A 15,149-nucleotide genomic window follows, 5' to 3' on the forward strand; every position below is an offset into this window, starting at 1 on the left:
ACGTTATTTCCTAGCTTGGGTAGAGTTTTTACAATCGGCTTTTAAAAATTTCAGATATACAATGAATACGTTTTTGGTATAAGATACACAATGAATACGTTTTTGGTATAAGTATGCCCATCTGATATTTGAGGTATACTAATTTTGGAAAGTTGAAGTCCACAAAGCATAAAATTAAGCACTTTAAAATGCATGGCTCTGTGACATTTGTGCCTTCATGGGTGTGTGACCACTGCCTGTATCTAGTTTCAGAACTTTGCATTGCCCCATGGGTGTATATCTTGACCCCTCCTGCTTCATGATGAAGCCCATTGGAAGGCATCTGAGAACCAGAAGACCCCGCCTGGAAACCCACAAGGCAGAGGCTCTGCCATCCTCTCCCTCTAAGTTTGGGTGGCCGCCACGAGCTGGGTCAGCCCCAGGCCTCAGGCAGAAAACAATCCTGAGCGGACACGCGGGGCCCGCACCCTCAGGCAGAGGCACCTGCGCTGGGGTCTGGAGGAAGGTGGTGCCATGCCCACCCCGGGGAGTCTGGCGTCTGGTGGATGATTTAACCTGGTCCAGATCGAGGGCTGGCCTTTGTCTGGCTCCAGGAGGGACCCAGGCCCTGGGCATCCTGTCTCCTGGGATCGCTGTCCATGGGGCTGGGGTCCATCGGCGTCCCCAGTGGGGCTTTGGACTGAGTGGTGTCCACGCCCCCTCCGGAGGGGCTGTACACTTCCCTGCAGTAAATTGGGATCGTGAGAACAGAGCCCTTGAGTGCCTGGGGGAGTCCTCCCAGGCGGTTGTTCATCATGAGGGAGTTTCAAGGACCCCAGACTTGGCAGTCAGGGTCAGGATGGGGATGTTCTTGGGGAAGGGAGTGTGCATGACATTGGAGGGCCCATGAGAAAGAGGATCCCTGCATCTGCTACCCCACCAAGCACTAGGAGGGATGAGACCCCCCCCCAACCGACCCCACCTTGATAAGGATCCCCGGGTGATCCAAGCAGGGCAGGAGACACCTCCAGAGAAGGAAGGTTGGTGGAGGACCTTGGATGGCGCATCCAGGATTGCCGGAGACAGCAAGGCAGATAGGAACCTCACGGTGGGGAAGAGAGGACCAGTGGCCTCCAGACAGGATGGTGGGGAGGACGTGCCTCTTGGGGTGCCAGCCAGGACAGGTAGTGCCCTGTGTGTCAAGGGACCACCAAGTCCTTCCCCTGTGACCTGAGTCCAGGCTCCTCACAGGCAGCCCCATGGGAGGTGGGGCTCCCATACACACCTTGGCCCCCCACCCTGCCACCTGCTCAGGGTGACAGCTTCCTGTGACTCCAATCTCAGGGCCACCTCCCTCCCTGCTGGCTCTTCAGCTCTGGTCCCTGGAGCTGCTCCCAGATCAGGTGCTGCTTCTCTCTACCGGCCCTCACCCTGGCACACACACCTCCATCCTGACACCACCAGGGAAAGGGGGCACCCTGGCCAACAGAGACCCCATTTCTGCCTCACTCAGAGTTGGAGCTTGAAACAGAATTTGCATCCTGCTGCAGAAACACAGGGACGCAATGTCTCTTGCAGGTCCCATGGTCCTGCCTCTTAACTTACTGAGACCCAGTGAGCCAGGGACACAGAGTCCCCTTCCTGGATCCATGAGCAGCCCCCCACTGACTGCCCCTCCGCAGAGAGTCAGGCTCCAGGGCCTTCGGTCCAGAGTTTGCCCAGGGTTTCAGAAAAACTTGGAGGGAGGGCAGTGTGCTCAGTCACTGGGGCCGGGGAAGGGGGTGGATGCTGCCCACTGTGTGCCCAGCACACAGTCCGTATGCTGGTACATCCCGAGCATGCAGGGCAGTCCTGTCTCCGGAGCTGCCCTCCTTCTGATTCTGTCTCTCCCTCTCTCTCTCCCTGTCTGTCTCCCTGTCTCCCTCTAGGAGATGAATGAGGCTGGCCGGCAATTAAGTCGTAGTCACACAAGTAATGAGGAAGTCTGACGAGACGTGGAGAACGCTCTCCAGCAATAAGGAACGCTCAAGCATTTCACTAGCATTTAGCAAATTAGCTGCAGAAAATTGGATGTCAGAGGCGTGTCTCCTGAGACGTCAGTCAGGGCTTCAAGCTGGGGGAATGCAGCTGCCCCCCAATCAAGGGTTTCCCGTTGGACCAGGGGCCAGGGTAGGGGGTTCCCTCAGCACTGAGTCACCCTCCTCCGAGGGGCTTTTCGATTAACAGAAGCCACTCCTGCCCTGCGGCCTCAATCCCATCTTAGCAGCTGAGGGTGAGGTCACGGCCTGATGCCCACCAGCTCAGGCTCCGCTCTGTGTGCAGAAAAGTTGCTCGGACCATCCAGGTCTCAGTTGTCTCATCCACAAAGCGGGCGGTTCCAGGAGCCTCAGCTGCTCGGGAAATCACCCTAAAACTTAGTGGCACAACAACATTGATTTCGCTCGAGAGTCTGTAGCCTAGGCAGGGCTTTGAGGGGACAGCTGGCCTCTGCTCAGCTTGGCAGGAGTTGGGGTGGCTGGAACCTCAGGTTGAGCTCCCCTGAGGCCTCGGGTGTCCTAGGGTGAGAGTGGGAGCAACTGAGCTGGTGTGTAGGGCCATCAGAGGTCATACAAGGCTTGGACCACTGACATTGTCGCAGGCTTAAAGGCTTGTCCAGGCAGATGTGCTGTAATAGGGAAGAATGTTTCTCACTGCACAATTCATCCATACCCATCATTGAACTTCAGTAATTACAGAAGCAGACGTAGGTGGGAAGGGAAAAGTCGCATACAGAAAACCTGTGAGACTCTGAAATGATCAAGAAGGTTCCCAGGAGATGTCTTTGGGAGGCCGGGGACTGCGCAGTGGGACCATCTGCAAAGCTTCTGCAAAGGCCTGGAGGTTGGCTGGTGGCAGTAGCTCACCTCTGCTGCAGAAAGCCACCAGGACACAGTTGGCATGAATGCTGTGTGCCAAGAAAACTCTCTACAAAAGCAGGGGGAAAAGTCAGTTTTCATTCTAATCCATGTCATCTAACTGTTTTCTTGGGCTCCAAAATCACTGCAGATGGTGACTGCAGCCATGAAATTAAAAGACTCTTGCCCCTTGGAAGAAAAACTGACAAACCTAGGCACTGTATTAAAAAGCAGAGACATTACTTTGCCGACAGAGGTCCATCTAGTCAAAGCTATGGTTTTTCCAGTAGTCATGGATGGATGTGAGAGTTGGACCATAAAGAAGGCTGAGCACCAAAGAATTGATGCTTTTGAACTGTGGTGTTGGAGAAGACTCTTGAGAGTCCCTTGGACTACAAGGAGATCCAACCAGTCAAATCCTAAAGGAAATCAGTCCTGAATATTCATTGGAAGGGCTGATGCTCAAGGTGAAGCTCCAACACTTTGGCCATCTGATGCAGAGAGCCAACTCACTGGAAAAGATCCTGATGCTGGGAAGGATTGAAGGCAGGAGGAGAAGGTGACGACAGAGGATGAGATGGTTGGATGGCATCACTGACTTAATGGACATGAGTTTGAGCAAGCTCCAGGAGATGGTGAAGGCCAGGGAAGCCTGGCGTGCTGCAGGCCATGGGGTGGCAAAGAATAGGACATGACTGAGCCACTGAACAACAACATGGAAAACTCTCTACTAAAGCAGGGGGTCAGATCCAGCCTGCGGGCCGCAGCTTGTCCACCCCTGGTCTAGCGACCCTCCTAGGTTATATCTGTGTCCAGGTCTTCATTAGCGGACATGACCAAGGATATAGTTCTCGTCCATGGAATGAACTTGGTCTGTAGGAGGGACGGTCATATCCCTTCTGCAGGTGGAAGGGGCCAGCTTGGTATCATTTTGGGGGATTCGCTTCAGTTCTCCCGATCGGCCTTCACTTGGGTTCCCCGGGAACTGTTCGAAGTCTTTCCAGCCCCTTCCTTAATCACTGGTTAAATAGACTTTGACAGAGGCTCATTTGCATCTGCAGAGGAGTTATATTTTCCCCTTTTTATAGGAGTTGTCCATTAACGGCCCCCGGGATGTCAGTACCAGACTTGACCATGGTTACCAGCTCGATACACATCTGTCTCCTCCTCAGGATCCTTTAATTAAAAATGGCAGCGTCACATTGTAAGTCCCATGAGCCCTCACCTCCCCTGTGCCTGGGCCACGTACAGGCACAGCGCGTGCACACAGCACTCTCTCTGACTGGCTGCCCCCAGTGTCCCCTGAGTTGTGATATATTGACTTTTCATTGAATGTCTGTCATTGTCGTATTGATTCTCCTTCTGTTTTTCTTCTTTAGGCTGTGCTCTGCAGCATGTGGGATCTTAGTTCCCTGAGCAGAGATCGAAACTGTGCCCCTTGCAGTGGAATCTTAACCACTGGGCTGCCAGAGATGTCCCTCTACCCCAACTCCCCTGCACCACCGCCGTTCTTTTTTTGACCCATGAAAAGTATTTGTTCGCATTTCCAAGAGGTTGTGACAAATTTCTAGTATTCCTGGACACAACAGATTCTTGGGAAGTGGATTGAATATTAGATGCGTGTTCTGCCAGGAGGAGGTGGCATTATCTGCTCTGTGACACTTTCTGTGTCCCTCACTCTGCATCCTTGCCACGCCCAGAGTAACTCCCATGTGCCCTGGGAAGGAGCTGCCGCTGACCCCGTCATAGGGCAGGGGGCAGAGGGGAGGGATGGTCCCAAGTAGCGGGGCCTCTGCCTTGATGCCCCCACCCCCCAGGAAGTAGAGTTCAGAGAGGTGAGTTTTCACCCTGGAAATCCGAATTTCTTACCAGAAGAAGGGCCTCCTTTGTATCCCCTCCCCACCGCGTGGGACCTTTCGCTGTCTGCAAAGCCGTTCAGTGCTGCGCCCCTTCCCCAGCAATCCTGGCTGGGGTATTGAAGCCCATCACACGTTATGCTGCGTGAGCCTCCCCAAGCGGGGTGCAGCCCAATAGCCCCTGGGAGGGTGTGTGCATTTCCCCACAGGGCTTCTACCCCTCCGGTTGCTGTCAGTGTGTAACAAACTGCCCCCAAACTCAGTGGCATGAAACAGCCCAAACACCCAAGTCCTTTGGGTCAGGAATTTGGACGGGGGCCCCTGGACAGCTCACTTAGCTCCACCGTATCTGGGGCCCCAGCAGAACAATGGAGTCTACAGCGGGGCCTGGTCATTTGGAGGCAGCCAGACTCCCAGGGCTGGTTCCTCAGCTCCAGGGGCCTCAGGAGTATGAATCCCACGTGGCAGGTGGGGCTCTGAGAACATGTGGATGCTGCTTGGCTTTTTAAAACTCAGCTCCAGAAATCTTCTGGGACCACTGTCTATGCTCCCAGACTCAAGCGGGGAAGAACACGAACCTCAACTCTGAACTGAAAGGGTGTCAAACCATGGAGCCTCTGCTGACCTTGGGCTGGGGGAGGGGAAGGTCCTTCCTCTTACAAGCACAGGGAGGAGGGCTGTGCATGGGGGGAGCCATGGGCAAGTGACCTAGCCTGGCTGGGCCTCAGAGTCCCCATCTGTAAAGTGGGGACAAGAACAGCACTGATCTCATGAGAGATGAAAGCGAAAGTCGCTCAGTCATGTCCGACTGTTTGTGACTCCATGGACTGTAGAGTCCATGGAATTCTCCAGGCCAGAATACTGGAGTGGGTATCCTTTCCCTCTCCAAGGGATCGTCCCAACCCAGGGATCGAACCCAGGTCTCCTGCATTGTGGGCGGATTCTTTACCAGCTGAGCCACAAGGGAAGCCCAAGAATACTGGAGTGGGTAGCCTATCCCTTCTCCAGTGGATCTTCCCAACCTAGGAATTGAACCAGGGTCTCCTGCATTGCAGGCAGATTCTTTACCAACTGAGCTATTGGGGAAGCCCCTCATGAGAGGTAAATGAAGAAATGTGGGGGGATTAATGTCCAAGGGCTGCATAACAAGCATCACAAACTTTGAGGCTTAAAACCACAGGAATTTATTCTCTCGTGGTTCTAGGGGCCAAAGGTCTAAGATCCAGAGGCCATGGGGCCATGACCCCTCTGAGGTTTTAGGGGAGGGCCCTTCCTGCCTCTTCTAGGGTGGCCGACAGTCCTTGACCGTGGCAGCCTGCCTGCCCACCCAGTCTCTGTGGGAGGGGTGCTGTCTTCACATGACTTCTCCTTGTGTGTCTGTGTCTAACCTTATAAGGACTTCCTATATGGACTCCAAGGCTCTCCCTACTCCAATATGACCTCATCTTAACTACACCTGCAAAGGCCTTATTGCCAAACAAGGTCACCTTCTGATGTTTCAGTGGATGTGAATTTTGGGGAGATTCTGTTTAACCCATTACAGTGAAAATGTGTTGAGGAGACCCTGACCCAGCCAGTGCTCACCCGATGGTAACCAGTGTCCACCTCAAGGGATCAGTACTGTATGGAGGTGGCCAGAGATGGTCATACTGGGTAAACAGACGCTGGGGCCTGGCCTCTCCTATCCTGGGACTGGTCAACTTTAGCCCCTTAAGAAATTTGGTTGGGAACTTCCCTGGTGGTCTGGTGGATAAGAACCCGCTTGCCAATGCAGGGGGCACAGGCTCAATCCCTGGTCCAGGGAGATCCCACATGCCGCAGGGCAACTACTGAGCCTGTGTGCCTAGAGCCTGTGCTCAGAAGCAAGAAGCCACTGCAATGAGAAGCCGGAGCACCACCGCTAGAGAAAGCCCACCATCGAAGACCCAGTGTAGTTATAAATAAATGTCATTTTAAAAAAGAGATCTTGCATATGCTCATATCTACTTTAAAAAAAACATATACACGCATATGCCTAAAATATCACTTTAAAAATACCCAAGAAATGATGTTGTTGTTCAGTTGCTAAGTCGTGTCCGACTGACATGTGTTGTCCAGGGACTGCAGCGTTCTCAGGCTGCAGGTTGATTAGAATTTCAGCTGGCGCTTGGGCACCTCTGCAGAGGTGGCAAGAGAGCCCGGGGCCCCATAGATGAGGGAGGCGTGGGGCTGAGGTTTGATTTCCCTAGGGGATGACAGCTCCAGTGGCAGGGAGCTTGGGGCCTTGCTGGAAGGTGACCTGACTTCAGCAGGAGGACCTGATGGGACAGGAGGCCAAATAAAGCTCTTCTGCTTTGGGCCCATAAGTCAAGAGCAGAACCAAGCAGGGCTTTAACTTCAGGTCAGAAGTAAAGTCGGCTTCAGTTTAGGATAACTGAGGGAGGTAGCCACCAGAGGCCTGGTTGGCGTGGGCCAAGGGGGCGACCAGGCCGGGCACCCCCGAAGATGTGCCTTGATGGGCACTAAAACGCTGCTACCACCTGTCTTCCAAGTTGTCTTCCTGGCCTGTGGTTGGCATCAGCAAGGTACAGGATTGGCTACTCAGATGCAAATTCTCCTTGAAGGGAAGATACAAGGCTCCCTCATCCACCATTAACAGGGGCTCGATCCATTTATCACATCCTGCGGTGGGTAGAGCTGTGTCCCCAGAGAGCTGCTGCTGCTGCTGCTGTTGTTGTTGAGTCACTCAGTTGTGTCTGAGTCTTTGTGACCCTTGGACTGCAGCACTCCAGACGTCGCCGTCCTTTACCATCTCCCAGAGCTTGCTCAAACTCATACCCCTCGTCAGTGATGCCATCCAACCATCTCATCCTCTGTTGCCCCCTTCTCCTCCTGCCCTCAATCTTTCCCAGCGTCAAGGTCTTTTCCAGTGAGTCCGCTCTTCACATCAGCTGTGTCCACGTCCTAAGCCTGGAACCTCATGGGGCAAGTGCGGTTCAGTTAAGGATGTTGAGGTAGGGGTCTGCGCTGGATGGTCCAGGGCCCCCATGGATCAGAAGGGTCCTTCTGAGAGGAGGAGGGCCGGAGTTAGAACGCTGAGGAAAAGAGACGTTAGCAGAGGCTGGGGGGAGGTGCTTTTGAGGGTGGAGAAAGGGGCTGCCAGCCCAGGGCAGTGGGCACCTCCTGGAAAAGGCAGGGAGCAGGGGGCCCAGCCTCCACATCATCTGGGGCCTGTGGGGATTCTGGCGTGAGACAATGAGCACAGGCCTTCTCATGCATAGGCTGTGGCACCTCCCGTCGGGAGGGGTGAGGGCAGCCCCCCAGCCTCCCCACAACCCAACCTCACTCTTCACTGTGTCCCCCGCTTTCCTGCCTTTGTTTGAGGGACACAGAAGCTGCTTTGTAAGCATTTATTTATTTATTTGGTGGTGCTGGGTCCTGGCTGCAACCCACGGGATCTCCCATCTTCATTGTGGCATGCAAGATCTCCTAGTTGCCACACATGTGGGAATCTAGTTCCCTGAGCAGGGATCGAACCCAGGTCCCCTGCACTGGGAGCTCGAGTCTTAGCCACTGGACCACCAGGGAAGTCCCCGGAGAAGCTGCTTTTGCAGTAAGCGATTCTCTGGTGGCAGCAGCCTTGGACCAGGGTCCCTGGGAAGGGAGGGCCTCAGCAAAGCTGTCCTCCATGCCCCTCCCACCCCCAGACAGACCAGCATGTCCCTGGTCTGTCTGTCTCCATGGCCCCATCAGGGAAACCTCAGGAAATGGCTGCACAGTCCAGCCCTTCGATATCTGTCTCCATGTACCCTGGGCTTCGGGACTCAGAAGCTTGTGGGCTGAGTTCCAGTTTGGAAGCGGGGCTGGAGACAACTCCTCCAGCGAAGATCCCCTGGAGGAAGCTACGGCAACCCACTCCAGTATTCTAGCCTGGAGAATCCCATGGACAGAGGAGCCTGGTGGGCTACAGTCCTTGGGGTTATAAAGAGTTGGACATGACTGAAGCAACTTAGCATAGTGACAACTTGGCTCCTTTGTCCCAAGGCATGTGGCTTTTCAGCAGGGGACAGTAGGACCCTACCACCAACCTCCTTCCTGGACTCAGGCAGCCTCGGGCTGACCACTCAGCACTGCCTGCGGGACTGCTGAGGTCCAGCCTCAGCAGGGTCCAGGGATATCCTCAGGATGGACGACTTCGGCAAATAAAGAAAGATAGATAAAGAGATAAGGAAAGAGACACGGGGTGACCAGGCTTCTTTGGTGAGCGAGGCCCATTTATTTTATTCTTCTCGGGGCTTTTATACCCTGAGTTATACATACAGCAAGGTGAAAAATGCAGAGTCAACTCAACATTCCATCAGTAGTAACTTTTATCGACATCAGGTTCCTTCCTGCAAAAGTCTTGTTTTCTGTACATCATCTTTTATTCCGGAGGCCTGTTGATATTCCATGACCTCCTTTTGATAAAGGGTGGTCAGCCAGAACACCAGAACAATGATTTTCCCTTAAAGTGTTTCTTCTTAAATTCTTAGCCTGCGTCACCAGTAAAGTACAGAGTTACACTTTTATGGAGCAAAGATTCAGCCGATTACAGCAAAGAAAGAACTTATTAACTCAAAGTCTAATGTTGCTAATGCTAAGGCTATTACTTGTTTCTTCTACATCCTGACTATATGCACTCCCAGGAACACAATGGGTAAGGGATGTGAGAACTTGGCAGCAAGCATTGCATAGGCTCAACAATGTTGCAAGAGTCTGGATAAAGCTGCCAAGTAAGCTAGAATGCAAACAGGGGGTTTGAAACACTCCTTTCATGCCCAGGAGATTTAGAAACTAAAGCTCTAAGTTAACTCTTTCCAGAGAAATGTGGTCGAGGCAGCCCCCTGTTAATGTCAGAGGAGTTGATGAAAGGCATAAAATAGTAAGACAGATTCTGGTTTGGGGGTAGATGCTCGAGCAAGTTCAGGGGGTCCCTTGAGTCCTGATCTCGCCTTTGCCCATCAGGCCTCTTCCTCATGACCTTTGCCATGGGTGGGATTCTCCACGCTGGCTCCTGGCACGGGACCACTTTCTGAACCAGGCAGGACCCTCTGGAAGCAAGTGAGGGCCACCTTGAGCCGGTTTGTATCCACAGGAGCCCGAGGCCACATCACTGGGAAGACAGTGTTGGAGTTTCCTGTGGCTGCTATAGGAAATGAAAGGCTTGAGATTACACAGATATATTATCCTATAGTCTGCAGGACCAAAGTCCACAGAGTCTTGCTGGATGAGATCAAGGTGTGGGTCAGTTGGTCTCTCTGGGGCTCCGGGGAGAATCGCTCCCTGTGTTCTCTTTTAGAGGCACCTGTGTCCCCAGGCTCCCGGCTCCTCCCTCCAACTCAGAGCTCGTGACTCCAACCTCTGCTTTCATCCTCAGGTCTGCTTCCTTGCGCTGACCTTGGGCCCGTCAATTACCCAGGACAAGCTCCGTATTGCAAACCCCTTAATTTAATCTTGTCAGTAAAGTGATTTAAAACAAAATAAAATTTTTTATTTATTTATTTTGGCTATGTCGGGTCTTAGTTGAGGCACGTGGGTTCAGCTGCATGTGGGATCTTAGTTCCCCAACCAGAGATCAAACCCGAGTGCCCTGTATTGGAAGGCAGATTCCCGGTGAGGGGCCAGCCTCCCCGGTGGCTCCTAGGAGCCCTGCATTCACGCCGGTGCAGCCTAGGAGCAGGTTACAGCTAGGCCACCATCACCAACAGTACCTCAGAGGAGATAGCATGTCACTTCCAAGATTCAGCATGAAAGACCACGGCCTCAGTCTTCAGGGTCCTCTCTCCATCACTCACTCCTCTGGTCACCAGCTGCCAGGCCGCAAGGAAGCTCGGCAGCCTGGGGGAGAGCCATGTGAGATGTCCTGGAAGAAAAAGGTCGGAGGCCAGGTGGCCAGGTGCACACAGGATCCAGGAGGTGTCTCGGGGGGTGGTCTGTGGGGCAGATAGAGGGGCTTGGCCAGCACCTTGGGTCAGGACTAGGAGCAGGGCCCTCTGGGTTGGCTCTGCACTGCTGCCTGATTCCAGAGCTGGTCATTTTTATTGGCTGTAGCAACTGCACTCTGAGGAAAAATTACTGTGCTGTGAAATATTTCCCCTTGCCTCTGCAGTCAATTTCGGCTTCATTTAAAATTCAATAATGGCATGGCCGTCTTCCTGGGCAGTGGCAGTAATTGCCTTTGGTGGCTGGAAATGCAGAGTTAGGAGACTGGCAAGGCTCTATCACGCCTTCCCCAGCCACTGCCCCACTTCTCCTGTGCCTGGGTGAGACCTGTGAGGGTCCCAGGGGGCTGCTAGAGGGTCGTGGTCTCCGGAGTGGCTCCTGGGAAACCCTGTGCTCCAGTTCCTTCACTGTCCGGCAGTGGATTGCTTATCAATATTTCAGAGAAGACTGGGAATCCTCTCTGAGTTTGCAGTTCACTTCGCTTGGACCACAGAGCTGACCTCGTTCATTTGCTCTGGCTGCAAAAGCAAGGGCTCCAGGGGGCGTCTGGGCAGGCTTCTGGCTCCGTCTGCTCTGTCGATGCTTTTCTCTCCTGCTCCCAGGATCTTGCTGTCTCTCTCTGTATCTGTTTCCCTCCACAAGTTCTCCCAGCTATGCGCCCCCTTCCTTGCTCCCTCCTCCCTCTGACACCCCACTTGGCTGCATCCACCCAGCCAGGGGCCTTCTAAGGGGTGGTGTGATTGCAAATTCACCTCTTGGCAAGTGGGAGGCACTTTGATGCCTTTTACTTTCCTTTTCCTGAAAACATACTTGACTCACATGGGGGCACTGATGGACTCAGGTCCCTCTGGCGATGACGGCAGGGTGCTCTGGGCAGGTGGAAGGGGGCTTTCTGCTAGTTGGGTGGAGGTGGGTGGGTGCTGAAGGAAGACCTCAGAGCTCTAGAGCAGTCACCACTGTCATATCTCATCTCCCTCCACGCATTTGAGATGTCCCCTGAGTCTAAATGCCAGCAATTCACTCACAAAAACGGGTGCTGTGCAGAACTGACCCACAGAGGCTAGTCTCTGAGCTCAGCCAGTGCCTGGCCAGGCAGGAACAGCAGGCAGCCACTCCCAAAAGATACCATGCTGAAGGTTCAGGGTGTCGCAGTATTGCTCACAGAGCCAAAAATTGTTGCCAAGTCTGCTTGGCAGACTTGTGGCTGAGAAGCAGCAAGACCTCTGGAGTTTGATTATGACCCATCTCTGATGGATAAATGGCCAGGGGCTGGCCGCATCTACCCCATCAAGGGCAAACACTTTGAGGGGTCCCAGAGACTTGCAGAGACTGATCCCTGCCTCCAGGACATCCTCGATCATTGCTCAGCATGTTAAGCCCAGGACTGTACCCTCCTGGGGACCACAAAGCCCATCTCTGCCCCACAGGGCCCAGCAGAGAGTCTGGGTTGGAGATGTGTGAGGACTGGGGTGTCCCTGCCCCCACCCCAAGGCTCTGTACTACCTACTGTAAGCAAAGGGAGCCTTTTCAGTGTACAGAGCTCAGGTGGGAGACAGGGCTGAGCAGAGGCAGTGCATGGGCTGGGGGAAACCTGATCCTTCATTTTTGCTTCTAGATCCAACTGTACCTGAAGCTGAACCCACACCTCCCTCCAAGAAATCATATGAAAATGCTTTGGTTCTGCAGCTTAGGGGACCCCAAGACTACACTCAGGTTTAACAATTCATGAGAAGGGCTCAGCATGGCTCAGTGAAGCCAGAGGACTCATGATTTACTTCAGTGAAAAGCCCAGACTACAAATGCAACAGGAAGAGCAGTGCATGGGGCCAGCTCAGGAGAGACCAGCCACCAGCTCCCGCCATCCCCTGCCAGGGGTCACGTGGGTAGGGCTGAGCTCTCCTAACAGTGACATGTGACAGCGTGTGAAGTGTGGCCAACCAGGGGGCTCACCCCAGCCTGGGGGTCCAGGATTTTTACTGGAGCTTGGCCACTTAAGATGACTACACACATGGCTGACCTGTCTTGCCCCCAGAGGTCAAGCTGATACCACACAGCCCAAGACCCCCAAGTAAACAAAGACACTGATTGGACAGGACCTAGGGCCTGAGGTCACTTCCTAGGAGCTGGTCTAGGGCCAGCTCTCACTTTGAGCACAGTTAGTCTTTCACTATACAGGGTCTTCTTGAGACACTGGAGCAAAGGTGCGCAGCCAGGCACCCTCAACAATCTTGGGCACATCACTGGATCCATCCAGCCCCTAGATCGAGCCATGCCTGAAGCCAGAACCATATATTTTTTTCCTCACTTCTGAGCCAAATTTTCCCTTTATCATTTGAATCGGTGTGAAGAGCTTTTCTATCTTGATTAATTTGTCCCTAGAGCCCAACGTTATGCAGTTTCTGAGGAAGTGTGGTCTAAACCTGCCCACAAGTTCTCTGTCATACTTCCCACCCAGACTGCATGACTAGCAGGGGTCCCATGTTGGGGGTCCCACAGTCAGGAACCCCACAGGCAGTGGAGGCTCAACCACACCCAGCCCCATGAGCCATTGTTGAGAAGCTGGGTCGGCTGGGCTCTGGGGAAGGGATGGTCATTGTGGGTGGGATGTAGGGGCTGACCCGTCCTCAGGGCTGGGCTGGCCATGGTGGGGCCGGTGAGTACTGAACCGCTGCCCCCCTGTGTGTCCCACCCCTCGGAGCCTTGCCTCAGGCTCAGGCATCTTTGTGAGGACTTGTGATTTCCCTGGACTGCGGGCGGGGGCATGCCTCAGAGCCTTGCCGCAGGCTCAGGCGTCTTTGTGAGGACTTGTGCTCTCCCTGGACTGCGGGCGGGGGCGTGGTATGATGAGGTGGGGGTGTGGGTCTGGAACCTCGGCTTCCCACTCATCATGCGATGGCTCAGCCGAGTAACCAGAGCTGAAACAGCCCCTGCCCACAGGCTCGGTGGCAGTCCTTAAGCCATGTGTGTTCTGGGAGCGGGAGGCAGGGAGCAGGATTCACCAGCTGAGGGCAAGGGGTGCAGGGCTGGGAGGGACCCTAGTCTGACCGCATGGAGCCGCCAGCAAAGCTTGCCTGTCACCTGAGGCCGGGAGCTGGTGGCTGGTGACTGTGGTCACAGACCTGATCTCGCCACTGATGGGACGGGAGCTCGGGCCTCGGCTGTCCCCAACCAGAGGTTCCTCCTCCTCCTTCCAGCCAGACTTAGAGAGTGCCCTGTCCCCATGCGGAGGACAATGCCCGGTCCTTGACTTCGGCCACAGTCTGGCCCCCAGGAGGCTCGTAAGCTTGTCAGCTGAAGTATGTCCACCTGGCGCTTCAGCCTGACCTGTCTGATCAACCTTCAGATTCTTCCCTGGTGGGGAAATTATGTTCCCAGTGATTCAGCTGCTGAGTTGAAAAATAAAATTTAATACTTTCTCATAAAACACACCTGGCGTCCTTGGCAGGCAGGGCTGTCAGAGGAGCTGGTTCGGAGGCTCTGACCTGGATAAAGGCTTGTTCAGCTGGATGGAGAGGGGGTCACCTTCTGGGGGTCCAGACACAGGGTGCAGATGAGGTAGGCGTGAATCTTCAAGGAAGATGGCCCCGCATGGTCAGAACTGGCTCCTGGTGGTGTGGGCCTGGACTAGCATTTGGGAACCCAAAGACCACGGATGGCATGGGGCTGGATGGAGACTGGGGATGGAGGTGCAGGCAGACTGGTGGGAACTGGGATGAATACCCTTCGGGCCTGCACTTAGGGTCTCTCCCTTTATATTCATTCATTCATACATTTAACTATTCTTTCATTCAAGACTTACTGGCACAACCATGAGTCTGAGGCATTGCAGAGATGAGGCTGCAGCCCAAAGTCCCTGCCCTCCTGGAGCTTGTATTCTAATCGAGGCCGACAGATGGCAAATGAGACAAAATTTTTTAAATGTTCAGTGTTCCAGAAGGCAGTGAAGGGAGAGAGCACTGGGGCAGAGACAGGAGGTGAAGAGGGAGCCCTGGAGCCTGGGGGGCAGGGTGAGGGAGTGGGGAGGACTCCCAGGGCAGGGACCTCTTGGAGGCTGGAGTGACTGGACGTGGGGCTGCAGGTTGGAGCTCTGAACATGAGGTGGGGAGACCACTGGAAGCACAGGGGGATCTCTGTTTTGGGGGAAAAGGAGGGGAGGGTCTTGGGGAGGTTCGGGCAGTTCTCAAACCAGTGCACTGGGATCAGCTTTCCCCCAGCAATTAGCCACGTTGGTGACTATCCCTGTGTGTTCTCAGCTGTCAGCTGCAGAACTGGGCTTCACCCCGGGGGTGACTCAGCACAGGCAGAGGTGGGGGCCTCTGTTCTAAGGCTGAGCCCTGGTCTGCAGTATCACGGCTGTCTGGGCACAGGCTGAAATGGAATTTCCAGACACAGAGTATTGCATAAGGGAGTGAGTTTATTAAGAACAAAGAGCAGAGATAATGTGGGCACTATGAGCACA

This window comes from Capra hircus, chromosome 17, assembly GCF_001704415.2.
Source record: "Capra hircus breed San Clemente chromosome 17, ASM170441v1, whole genome shotgun sequence".
Lineage (NCBI taxonomy): Eukaryota > Metazoa > Chordata > Mammalia > Artiodactyla > Bovidae > Capra > Capra hircus.